The sequence below is a fragment of the Sorghum bicolor genome, chromosome 10, assembly GCF_000003195.3.
Source record: "Sorghum bicolor cultivar BTx623 chromosome 10, Sorghum_bicolor_NCBIv3, whole genome shotgun sequence".
NCBI classification, from domain to species: Eukaryota; Viridiplantae; Streptophyta; class Magnoliopsida; order Poales; family Poaceae; genus Sorghum; species Sorghum bicolor.
The window spans coordinates 25,347,300-25,359,954 of record NC_012879.2 but is presented as its reverse complement, the minus strand read 5'-3'; the positions used below and the strand labels follow the sequence as shown (position 1 = coordinate 25,359,954).

General features: G+C 40.6%; 1 long non-coding RNA gene across 2 annotated transcripts; it reads right to left on the bottom strand.

The window, feature by feature from the left end:
• On the bottom strand, positions 319–2,946 carry LOC110431276. Of its 2 annotated transcripts, none has more exons than XR_002448717.1 (5): positions 2,530–2,946; positions 2,281–2,385; positions 1,628–1,657; positions 1,186–1,330; positions 319–665 (listed from the first exon to the last, which is right to left on the bottom strand). It is a non-coding gene; the product is annotated as an uncharacterized LOC110431276 (long non-coding RNA). The 2 variants fall into 2 exon arrangements; XR_002448716.1 differs by having other exon boundaries at positions 1,186–1,287.

The following is a 12,655-nucleotide window of genomic DNA, read 5'->3' as shown; positions in this document are numbered from 1 at the left end:
CGACGCTCCATCGGTCGGTATAGATCTATGCCGACACTTACTTGCAGACGCTGAAAGTGGCGTCGGTATAGCCTAAGCCGACCGACATGTGTTTTAGCGACCGACTGTTTGACGCCTTAGAGGCTATATATACCGACACATAGTTTGAGGCTATAAATACTTTTAGCAACTAACAGTCTAACACAAAGCATTTACATAGAGACAATATAAATGTTGCTAATCGGCGGTACATACTGAATCCCAAATTATCTATGTTCAACACACAAACATTCAATACAATATATACATTAACCATACATACAAGGACACTGATTAATATGAGCATAAAACATTGATATTGATTCATTCATATATGAGTTAGCCCAATATATGGCTGGTCAGATTCAACATCATATATGTACAAAATACATTAGAAGCTCGCAGACATGAAGTTTGTGCATGAGCAAGCCATCAACATCCGCACATCTACCTCATGTGACCAAAAGTCATACATCCACCCCTTGTAACCAAAAGCTTAGCTCACTAACACCTAAAGCTCATTACTCAAATTTCATTAACAGTGAGCTCATAGTCTTATCTCTAACAGGTTCAAAACAAAACACAGCTTCGGTAAGCACTTTAACTTGTCGACACCATCAGGTATGCTGCCTAGGCCTTGCAGGTGGCTGAAATGCAATACGAATATTTAATTAGTGACAATCTTCCAAAAATGAGTTAACAAACTTTCTGCAAGGGCATAGTATCTTGCTTCCTACGACTGAATTCTCAAATGCAGAAGCTATGAAATTGTTCACCCCTTGTTTATATATCTTGGTGTGCCTACATGGAGTTTTTTAGTCAATTCCCATATTAACTATAAATAGAACTTTTTAGTCAATTGTTTATACCCATGCGCATTGATGAGGGAGATCAAACAACTTTCAGAGTGAACTATAAATAAAAAAGACCATAAACATCACAACAGGTACATAGTTTGACAATAATGTTCATATCCATGCATCCACAGAAATGGTTATAATTTGGACAAGATGAACTACAATATGCAAAGAGATGTACTCCAGAAAGAGGAACGGTCCATTACACACAAGGTGAGTCATAGCGAATGTACCGTTACACACAAGGTGGCTACATGCAAAACATGAATGGAAAACACCACTAGGAGGATGATTACTAATAAATGGGTACCTTGGTTGTTACTGTAGGTTGCCAAGCACCTTAAATGTCCTGCTTGTTTGCAAGCTCCAACTAAACTTCAGAGTAGTGACTGAGAGTGTTGACTTTCAAACCCTGTGTTAAATACAACATAATTGTAATGTTTTGATGCAGAGCTCTGAAAAGGGAAAAAGCTCAACCATCAATAGGCAGCAGCATAAATACATGCAGAGGCAACACACAAAAAGAAAAAATACAATGCAATTGGTATGAGATGTGCCCATTTTCAGTAAAGGAAGGGCGATCATCTGGACAGATTCTAACAGTCAGTTTCTGTATCAAGAATATTATTTGTACTTTGATCCAAACATAAACTAATTAGGGCCAAGGCCAAAAAAAATTTTAGCCATATAAGTTGAATCAGAAATTGTAGGACTCAGCATTTATATCCGATAAGAGAAATCAGTTAGTTTACCTCGTCAGCATTTATATCCGAGAAGAGAACCTGAAAAGCGCAAACCATGTTTTGAGTATTATGCACGATGGGCAATTTACTTCGGTAAAAGTACATATGACAAAGGGATATGCATGCTCTGAGAGCTCAGACAAGACAAATATCCATTACAGTGTAAAATAGACAAGGATAGAATTTCTCAAGTAAACATAACCCATTCATATGAATAATGACAATATAGTTGATATGTCCAAAAAAAGTTTTAGATAACTAGGAATTGGCAACTTCAACTTACTAATTGTAGCAATTCATTTCAAATCATGCAATTCATTGTACTTATGCCGGCCCTAATTGAGCAGCTATTATAAATTCAGCAATCAATATGCAAATACAAGTTCTACTATAAATCTAAAACTGTTGACTTTCTCATATGAATCTAACAAACAATGCAAAGCTAAAATTGAATTGAGTTGTTGTACTGCTACTCGCCACAATTCAACATCTCTGAAAAGAGAACCACTGTTCTATTTGCCCTCCCTGCAGGTCCACCGGAACACTGCTATACTAGTGATGTTCTTCAGTTCTTGGCTATAAGATTTGACTTTTATAGTCATGACATTAACTACTAGATCTCCTAAAAAGAAACACGAGTTATATATCAACACAATAACTACCCCTTAGCTGCAGCCCCCATCGACCTTTTCCATGTGCAGTCTGGAGTGACCTTCCCTTTCTCAAGCAACTCCAGGGTTCCAGACGATTTCCCTTCCTAGCCAAACCTAGAGCAGAGAGAACAACAGGTTGTGATCTATGGGAACGCAGGAAGGAGAGAAATCAAATTAGACCTCAGATCTAGAACATGAATAAAAAAAAGGGAGGAAGCAAACATCTTGTCACGAGCTTGCTTCAGATGGCCCACTCACCGGAGATGTGATGGGTGCCGCCGCAGGACCGGAACGGGAGAGGGCACCGATGGCTGGGCGCTTGGTGGGAAGAGAGGGAGGCTTGGCGCTCAACGCTCAGATCTGCGGGGAAAGGAGCGCCACCATGCCCAATCGACTGGATCCGTCGCAGATGACCGGAAGGGGAGAGGACGCCGCCGGCTGGGCACTCGACACTCGGGTCGAGAGGCTGGATCCGCCATGCCCAATCGATTGGATCGCTAGGGAGGAAGGCTCGGTGCTCCACAGGGAGGAGGAAGGGAGCGACGCATGCAGGGATTGCTCGGTGGGGAGGGAAGCGGAGGTGGGTGGCGCAAGCATCGAGGGCTCTCCTCCTCTCGTTTTGGGTCAGCTGTTGGAAAACATCCAATTTGGGTGTGTGACCCATTTTTTCCGCATGACCCAAAGGAACAAATGCCTCTTGTATATAGGTGCCGGCTATTGGAGACAGTCTCAGTAGGGAGATTTTTTTTAGGTCGTCCCCAATTTTTCTCCTCGAGCGTGCAGCGTGCGAAGGAGTCCATGGCACCGCTCCGCACCCAGCGATTCAGCTCGGCACGGCAAATTATTTGAGTCCGGACAGGATCTAGAATTTTTGGGCCTTTTATTTCGTGCTCACACTCAGCCGAGCCGGTCAGAGAATTTGGTGGGCTAAGTTTTTTTATTTTCTATATGTACTAAAAATACCATCAAAGAAATATTTACACCCATAGAAAATAAATCAATTTTTATTTGTGTACTGTTTACATTCATGGCCTTATACCGACCAATGGTTCGTCCTCTTTGCATATCTATAGCGACCAATGGTTTGACTACATAGCCAATATCTATAGCGACCGATAGTTCAACGCAAAATATACTTTTACCGACACTTGATCTGTGGGCCAGCTATACCGACCAACGGTTCAACGGTATTAGTAAACTTATAACGACACACGTGTGACGCTATTTTAGTGTTGTGGTGTAGTGTTTAGAGGATTGATTAGATACGAGTTAGAGAAGTAGAGCACTACGCTCTGGATTTGGATCTTCGTTAATAAAGATTGGTATTATTTCATATCTTTCTCTAATACTTTGTTCTCATTGCATTATGTCTCTATTTATTATGCTCTTAGTTTGCTCTAGTTCTATATTTGATATAGTTATGATTGATAATGAGTTTATGTATAAGTTTGCAAAGCGCTTAGCTCTTGACACGTGGGAGTTAAGTGGTAGATCACATGTGGGCGTGGTGCTTAGATGTTATTTACCTGCAAATGTATCCTTTTGGCCGGGTTGTGTGGTAGTTCGCGATAGTGAAAGCTTCGTTGATTCTTATATAGTCCACCCTCCGTTGATAGGACTGACAGAATTTGTATTGCGGAGTAAGTCTTGCGATGCTCTGATTTACTTTAGCAATGTTCCTTATACATGAATAAAGAGTCTTTTATGCTATATATGATCTTGTAGATAACTAGAGTAGATTGTGACTTAGTAGAGAGTAGATAACTTAGAATCCATTCTCTAGCTAATCCGACGTCACCTTACATATATGAGGAGTAGTCTATTTTCTAATCGCTGTGTTATTTACCCATGAGCTTATATTTCATTATCATTATTATTATGGCTTACCCCCTGTCAAAGTAAGTGACTGTGTGACGAGTTCCTCATTAGTAATCATGTTCTTGCAAGTTTATCTCTAGTCTATGCCTTGATAGATTTTATCCTTATCTTAATTACACCCTTGTCCTCTTAAGCAAAATTATAAATAACGATACCTGGAATACTTTCCTGGTGAAATGCTACAATGAGGTGTTTTATCTGTGTGCTTGCGGATAGATTAGATTATTTTCTAGAGAGCCTTTACATTCATAAATACCTTTGTACACTCTGGCACCATGCTGGGGATGACAACCTAGTATTCAAGTGGTGTTAGCTAGTGTCAACAAGCATTTCTGGCGCCGTTGCCGGGGAGCTAAACACAAAAGGAAACACATAGGAACGGTAAGGAAAGTTAGGAAATCAGTCAAGGTTATTCATATAAAATATTAGACTAGACTATGGAGAAATAATTGCATAAAACAACTACTAAGTAAGGAATCATAACAAGGCACCTCTGCTTTGGCAGGTGCACCCTGTTGTTTTTCTATGTTTATATTTTTATACAGGGTATATCAGGATTGACTTTGGTACGTTCAACTCTTCATCATCAGAACCAAAGCAATCAAGAAAGAAAGAAGAAGCTAGCTACCAATTGCTGAAGCTGTGGCATAAAAGACCTTGCAAGAATTCTCTGCTCCAAGTCTTGAGAACATTCCAACTCGTCCAAGATTTGCAGTAGAGGAAGGAGCACCCGAGTTCGAGCTCAAGTCAAGCCTCATCAATTTGGTACAAGCTACACAATTTAGTGGAAAGGCACATGAAGATGCTAGTGCACACTTGCAGAATTTCTTAGAGATTGGAAGCACAATCCACATTAATGGAGTTGACAAAGATGTCATACTGCTTCCCCTCTTTCCATTCTCACTAGAAGGGAAAACGCGGAAGTGGTTCTACACTCATCAAGATAGCATCAACAACTGGACAAACTAGTTAGATGCCTTTCTATCAAAGTTTTTCCCAATGGGCAAGACAACTGCCTTAAGAGGAAATATTGTCAATTTCCAACAGCAGAAGACAGAAACCATTTCAGAAGCATGGGAGCATTTTCAAGGGTACATATCAGAATGTCCTCACCATGGAATAGCCACATGGTTACTTATGCAGACCTTCTACCATGGATTAACCCAGAAGGCTCGTGAGTGCCTAGATGCATCTGCTAAAGGATCATTCTTGGAGCTTACAATTGGAAAAGCAGAGATACTTTTGGATAAGATAGCAGAAAACCAAAGCTGGTTCCAAGATAAAGCTCAACAATGTCATCAAACTGAAGAAATACTAGAAGAAGTAAATGCATTATCAACCAAGATGGAAAATTTGCTCCATTGGATTAACCAAAGGGCCAAGTTCAAAGAAGATCAAAGGGCCATTGAGACAGCATACAAATATCAATCTACCTCGAGTCAACCCAACAACAAAGATATGAATTTAGGTAACACTTTCAAGCAACTTTCATTAAAAGAGATAATTGCTCAACAAACAAAAACTAATGATGAAGTTAAGCAAAGGCTAGATACAAATGAATCATCTCTAAAAGATATACACAATAAAATGGAATTTCTATTAACTGCCTTTGATGAGCAAAACACTCTTAATAAAAGGGTAGAGCTTAAATTAATGAAGCCAGCTGCTGCACTGCCTGTTGCCACTAACATTGAGCAGGTAAATAACATAACTACTAGAGGAGGCAAAACCACCAGGGATCCCCCATATCCAAAAGAGAAACAAAGAACATCAGCACCAGTACAACCAGCAGTGATAGAAGAAGAAAGCCCAGTTGAAGCAGAAGATTTTCTACAACCACCAAGAACTGGAGAAATGAGGAAAGATTTTTACGACACCAACTATTTGCCATTTCCTAGAAGAAATAGAGGACTGCAGTCGGATGAGCAGTTTGTTAAGTTTGTAGAGATCATTCAGAAATTATATGTCAACATACCTCTACTTGATGCCATACAGGTACCTTAATATACAAAGTACATTAGAGATATTCTTAACAAGAAGAGACCACTGCCCACCACTGAGGTTATCAAGCTGACAGAAGAATGTAGTGCGGCCATCCTCAACAAACCACCAAGGAAGAAGAAGGATCTCGGATGTCCCACTACTGATTGCTCAATCGGAAACCAACACTAAAATAATGCACTTTGTGATCTCGGATAAAGTGTCAGTGTGATGCTAGCATTAGTCTACGAGAAGTTTGAGCATACGACGCTAGAACCAACATCAATGTGCCTGCAACTAGCAGATCAATCAGTCCGACACCCGTTGGGTATCGCCGAAAACATTCCAGTCAAGATCAGAGATTTCCTTGTGCCGGTAGACTTCGTGGTACTGGACATGAGTCCTGACTCAAAAGTGTCCATTATGCTTGGAAGGCCATTTCTGAGCGCTGCCAATGCCCACATTGACGCCGGGAAGGGAGAAATCAAGTTCAACATAAACGGAAAAGAAGAACACTTCACATTTAAGCCCAGACCAGAGAGAGATTCTACAGTGAAGGAAGTTCATGAAGAACCACCACTGGAGACACCATCTCCAGAGGAAGGTAATTCAGAAGATTAAAAGATTTGGAGGTCCAGCTTGGGGGACCCAAAAAACCCAAACCCTCGCCGGGAGGTAAATCTGTATTTATCCGCATCATTAATTCTCTAATATTTAAATCTTGCATTAGTCATATTTATTTATAGCATTATTATAATAATGAAAAGCCCCATATAAATAATATTTATGGTGTGTAACAACCCATATTTATTAATTATTGTGGAGGCACAAAAATATCTTTCCATGATCATTTTCAATAAGTTCAATTCTCATAAATTTTCCTGCATTAGATTTAATTTTAGCAACCTTCTAGAAGCAAGACCCACACTTCTTGGGTCCCACATGTCATACACCACACCTCACACACATCCCATCACATTATTTAATCCACCAACATAACTCCACTCACCAGCACTTTTCCACTGACCAACCACCACCCATGAACTATTATTTTGCATAAGATCCAAGCAAAGGAGGGAGTGGAGAAAAGGGAGCCAGGATGGCCACCAAAGGTGGGCGCCCACCCACCTACAGAGGGCGCCCGCCCTGTCCCCCTTTCCTCCTAAAAATTGCCACTTCCTACCTCCAACTTCTTCACACAAGCATTCTAGAAAACCATGCAAGTTTCAGTTTCTAGGGATGGAGCTCTTGTAGTGAAGTAAGAAGAGAGTAGAGAGGAAGAGAAGAGTGGAAGAGAGGTTGGTAGTCTTTGAGTGAGAGAGTAAGGTTCACCTAGTAAGTAGTGATCCCGCTGTCCAGAGCGGAAGTAAAAATTGTTTAGAGGGAGGTGCTGCCAAAATAAAAACTTGTCTTGAACGACTAACCCCTGGACTACTAACATTTCGGACAGCTGACCACTAACATTTTTCTCTCACATTTTCCACTAGTTGTGTGTGTGTGTCAATTTTTGTCTACAGGATGTTCAAGAAGGTGAAGAACGCAGGGAAGGTCCTCAAGAACATAGGTACAAGGAGTTCGTCCCGACACTCCTCGCACCCATCAGAAATGAGCGTCGACCCGACACACCCGCAAGCTCCGTCATCTTCATTTGATCCACAAGTCATGGTCCTCCTCAAGATAGGAGACCTTGGACTGAAGACCCACAGGGAAAAGGAAGTTTACCAACAGCTAAAGAATAAGGCTTTCATTCACACGCCCACTCTTGATCCTATCTTGCTACAAGAAATAGGTATGGATACTGAATTCGATTTGATTTTCCAGATGGTGGGATGGACAAATTTTTGGAACATAACTGAGCTAGGTTCCCATCTTCTCACCCTTCAATTTCTTTGCACTTTACAATATTATGAGGGGGAATTGCTTTTCAGATGTTCAAACAGGACATTATGTTGTCTTGGAGAGAACTGAGCGACCATCTCGGTTTCTCTTCAAGATGCATCCTGAACATTGACTCCGACTTACCTAATTTTGAGAGACACCAGTTCTGGAGAGAGATATCTAGAGATGAGTTTTATAGTCAAGCCCGAACCAGTGACATGGAACACCCCACTCTTAGGATGTTCCACAAATGGCTGGGTGTTGATATTTGGTAACGCAATTAGAAAATGATCCGCAAGCGCACGGATATTGGTGAGCATTTCACCCGGGAGGTTATCCAGAGTTATCGTATTTATATTTTTACCACTGGGAGAAAGGGTGCATCTGACTAACCAAATCTATTGCTAGTTTCCCTTTAGGCTACAAAGAATGTTTCTCGATGTGAGTGATGTATAGAGAAGACTGCAACCGTAGTCTCATTCTAACCTTGGTAAGGATGATCTACTGTTCTATTGGGGAGGCTCACGGAATCTAGACAACACAAAGGATGTTCGACCCGCACCTATAAACCCTACCCGTCCTACTAACAAGATATGGGATACAAAGGTAACTCGGAAATGTCACGTTCCTCGCTACTACCACGGTCTAGCTAGTCAGGGGATATCTATGAGTACCCTAACCTAAACACCACGTTTACGCCAGCAATGATTACTCTAATACTCAACCGGAAGAGGATTAAAGTAAACTCATAAACCAAAGAACAATAAAACAAGAATTTACTAGCATTAGAAGTCAAATTACTGAAGAATCTTAGAAGCAAGCCTCAGGTTAGGAGACTTGATCCCGTAGGTACAACTCGGAGTAGACACCGACAGGCCGGCCTTCCTCCGATCTACACCTCCACTCTATCTCTCTCAACCTAGTAGAAACTAGAAGATCTATTTCTACTTTACATTGGTTGCTAAGCCTAAAAAGAAATATTATTTAGAGAAGAGGTTTTCCTTCGAGGGCACCCCTCAATCTCTATGATAATTTCTTGTCTTCTCCAGGGGCCAGGGGCCTTGCTTATATAGTCCTCCTCCTCTGTGCGTTTTTGGTTCAGCAGGCGATGTGGTACTAAACTTTCCACCATATCTCATTAAAATGCACATAGGCCTTAATGGACCAAAATCTGATTTGGGCCCAATTAATCCCGCAGCTCTTTTATGTGGAGTCCTTCTTTTATTAATATCTCTTGATTCCGAACTCCAAATATAGCAAATAATATATGCATTTCGATCAGATCGACGAGATCTTTGTAATGGTGTACTCCATTCTGTGATTGGTGGAAACACCTGGGCGGGCGCCCTGCCCCCGGGCCCGTTCGGCCTCCCGTTCGTTCCCGTGGTTTCTGGACTCTTCTAGATGATAGAAAATTGCACGGTGCGTTGATATCTCTTTGTAATCCCGACGTGTGGGCTTTTCTTCCATATTTCCTGATAACCCCCTGCAGAAATAGACAAACACCAAAACTCGTGGAATTCTGTCAGATAAAACCCTAAGTCTGGGTGTTGGTTGCATTTGGATCCTTTTCTTTATTTATTTGATAATTAAATTTGATACTTAAGGACCATCAACAAACTCCCCCAAGCTTACCTCTTGCTCGTCCCTGAGCAAGGATGAACTCAAGAGTTTCTGCAGTGGTTTCATGCCTTAAAAGTACACACGCATTCAAGCAAGATCTCATCTCTTAGTTAGAATAAACTGTCAAGACTTAAAACTTACTCATTTTACCTTTCACCATGGGGCTTGTAACCGTCACTTGTGTCTTGAGCAGTTAAAAGATAGAACGGTCAAGTCAAGCGCCATGTCTCGTATTCTTGATTAGCTATAGCTCTGGAGTTTTTGCAGATTTTCAAATAAAACTCAGAGATTCCTTATATGACTCTCTCAAATCTCTCTTTTATGGTATTTCTGGATCCTTACCAGGGCAGTAATGATATATGCCTTCTCTCAAAGTATGTAGTATTTGTGGTATGAGGCATAGTGATATTGCCTTCTCTCTCACCCTACTCTAGTAAGGTTTTGATATCGGGAGCTCATAGGTGGGAGACAGCTAATACATACTTACAAGACATTTATTGCATAGTCAAACTATGGATCCAAAGAAACAAGTCAATAAGTCAAATCAAGATGTGCATGTGTGGTGAATGAATGGTGTATGGTGATGATGGTGATAACAATGGTGAAAGTCTAATTCTACTTTTTGCTCTTTTTAGGGGATACATACCTTTCTTGCACTTTGAAGCTTTTTGAGGAGAATGAGATGCTCTACATTTTCTTTTTCTTTCCTCTCAGGTGGGTATCTTGTAGCCCTAATTCTACTGTCGGACACTTGTCCATTTTTACCTCTCGTCTCACTTTTTCTTTCTTCGAGGTTCCGGGCACTTGCCCCTTTTTATTTCCTCATATTTTTCCTCTTTTTTTTAGAGCACTCATCTCCTTAAATAATATAGCAAGTGGTAGTAACCAAGATAACTCGAGCATTTATTTCACAGGGAATAACAGGGATAGGAAAATATTTTTGACTATTCTCTCCCAGATTAGGAGTAGAATAATTTTTGGGTGAATCTCGAGATGGAAATGAGTGGATATATGTGGATGGTACTTCCGGAGTAGAAGTAGCATGTATGAGTGAACGTGCAAGTGAATCTTGATTTTAACCACATGACAAGCTCCTAAGGGTCTACACAGCTTGACCACACTCAATGCTCATAAGCAGTAAAAAGTAAATGTGTGGCTCAAAGTCTAGCAAGCATGTTTATATGGCTGTGGTAGGATCTTAAACTCTCATCATACAGGAACTCATCATGTGATATTTTAAAGATTTTTCAAATATAAAATTCTCTAGAATTCTAGCATCTCTAGGAATAGATAAACAGCAGCTCAACCTTCCCATATCATATCCGTTAACAACTTAGACTTTTGATCAGGTAGTCCTCCCACAAGTTCAGGTTTAGAGCAAATCTTACTTCATAACAATCATGCCTAAACTTGAGAGAGATTTCAATTTTAAGAACTAGTCATGGTAGAGCAACTATTCATCATTTCCATGTGAGAGTTTATCATGAGGGTTCATAGCAAACTTTATTTATTTAGCATACTAAGCAAAAATATATATATATAAAAGCACAAAATCTTTATTTGAGTTTTCATGATTATGCATCTTTTATTATTTGAGTAAAGTATAAATGCGAGTAGAAACACTTAGCTGGATAAATGGGGTTGCTCTCCCCCAAGCTGGATTTTGACGTAATTTCTTCTGATGTAGCTAGCTGGTGGCAGAGGTGTATTTGAAAGTCAGCAGCATTCTGACAGCGATTAGAATGTCCTCTGTCTGCTAGTCTTCTTGATTCTTAAATTCTGTAGAGCTCAAATAGACAACAAAGCTTTGTGGAACTAGTTAAGTGTTAGCATAAATATCTAGCATTTATCATGTTGAGCCTCCTCAATAATTATTACTTATTTAGCAGGATCATGCACTTATTATTATTATTTTTTTATATATTTTTATTGTAAGATGAAAACTTATTTATTTTATTTTTATGCCACCACAGTGAATGTACTTATGGGTTTTATGCCATGAGCATACTCACATGGGGCTTACTATTTTTTTAACATTTTTATTTTCTTTTCAAGATAGCATGAACCTGGTTAACTAAGCAAACTATTGAATGGAAAAGGATAACTACCAAGTTCACCTCTTGGCAAGGCGTTCGGTATTTTTAAGTCCTCCGAATGGGACTCCTTCTGTTTTCAGTCGTCCTGGGATTCGCTAGGTGGCGTAGTCGGTGATTCCGGTGGTGCCTCTTCTTCGTGTGTAACTATCTTCTCTCTCCACACCTGACTCGGTGCTACAGTCTCCTCAGGACAGTTCTGTTCAAGCTGTATGTCATCAGACCTTATCACTTCTCATTCGTAGTCTACCCATCCGTCCTTGATGATTTGCCTCCTCTAGTTACGGTTGTGTTGTCTTCTTCTTGTACTGACCTGCTTAGAGTCTTCAACTATATAGTTAGAATCATTAAAGTAGTGGCGTACCTTCTCAGAGGGGAAGTGCATGTGGACTTCTCCGGTTCCAATATAGATGATGGCTTTGATAGTGTTTGAGGAACGGTCGTCCAAGGATGGTAGGTAGATCGTACTCGTCTTCTCCCATGTCAATGACCTGAAAATCATCTCGAGCTGAATGTATATAGGAGGTAGGGGCATGGTTCCATGCAAGAGCTGATAAGTGACTACGGCCATTATGTTGTCGTTAGATCCGGTGTCGTAGTGTGTCTTCTAAAAAGAGTATCCATTGATTGTGCACTCGATGCTTGGAACACCAGGGTCGTCCTTCTTGATCAAGAAAGGTGACTTGAGTCGACGTTGTTGACCTCTTCCGATAAGGATCCAATGTTTTAAGTCTTCTGGACAAGACTTTCCACCATCTTCATCCTTTAAGTGCATTATTTGATTAGGTGTGGACCTTGACGTCTGCACCTCTTGATACGGTGTCACCCATGTTCTTCGATTGCCCAGTAGTTCGAAGTGCGGTGTTGGCAATATCCTGCTCAGTGTGTTTGTGCTCATAGATCTAGGTCCTTCACTTGGTGGAGGCTGGGAG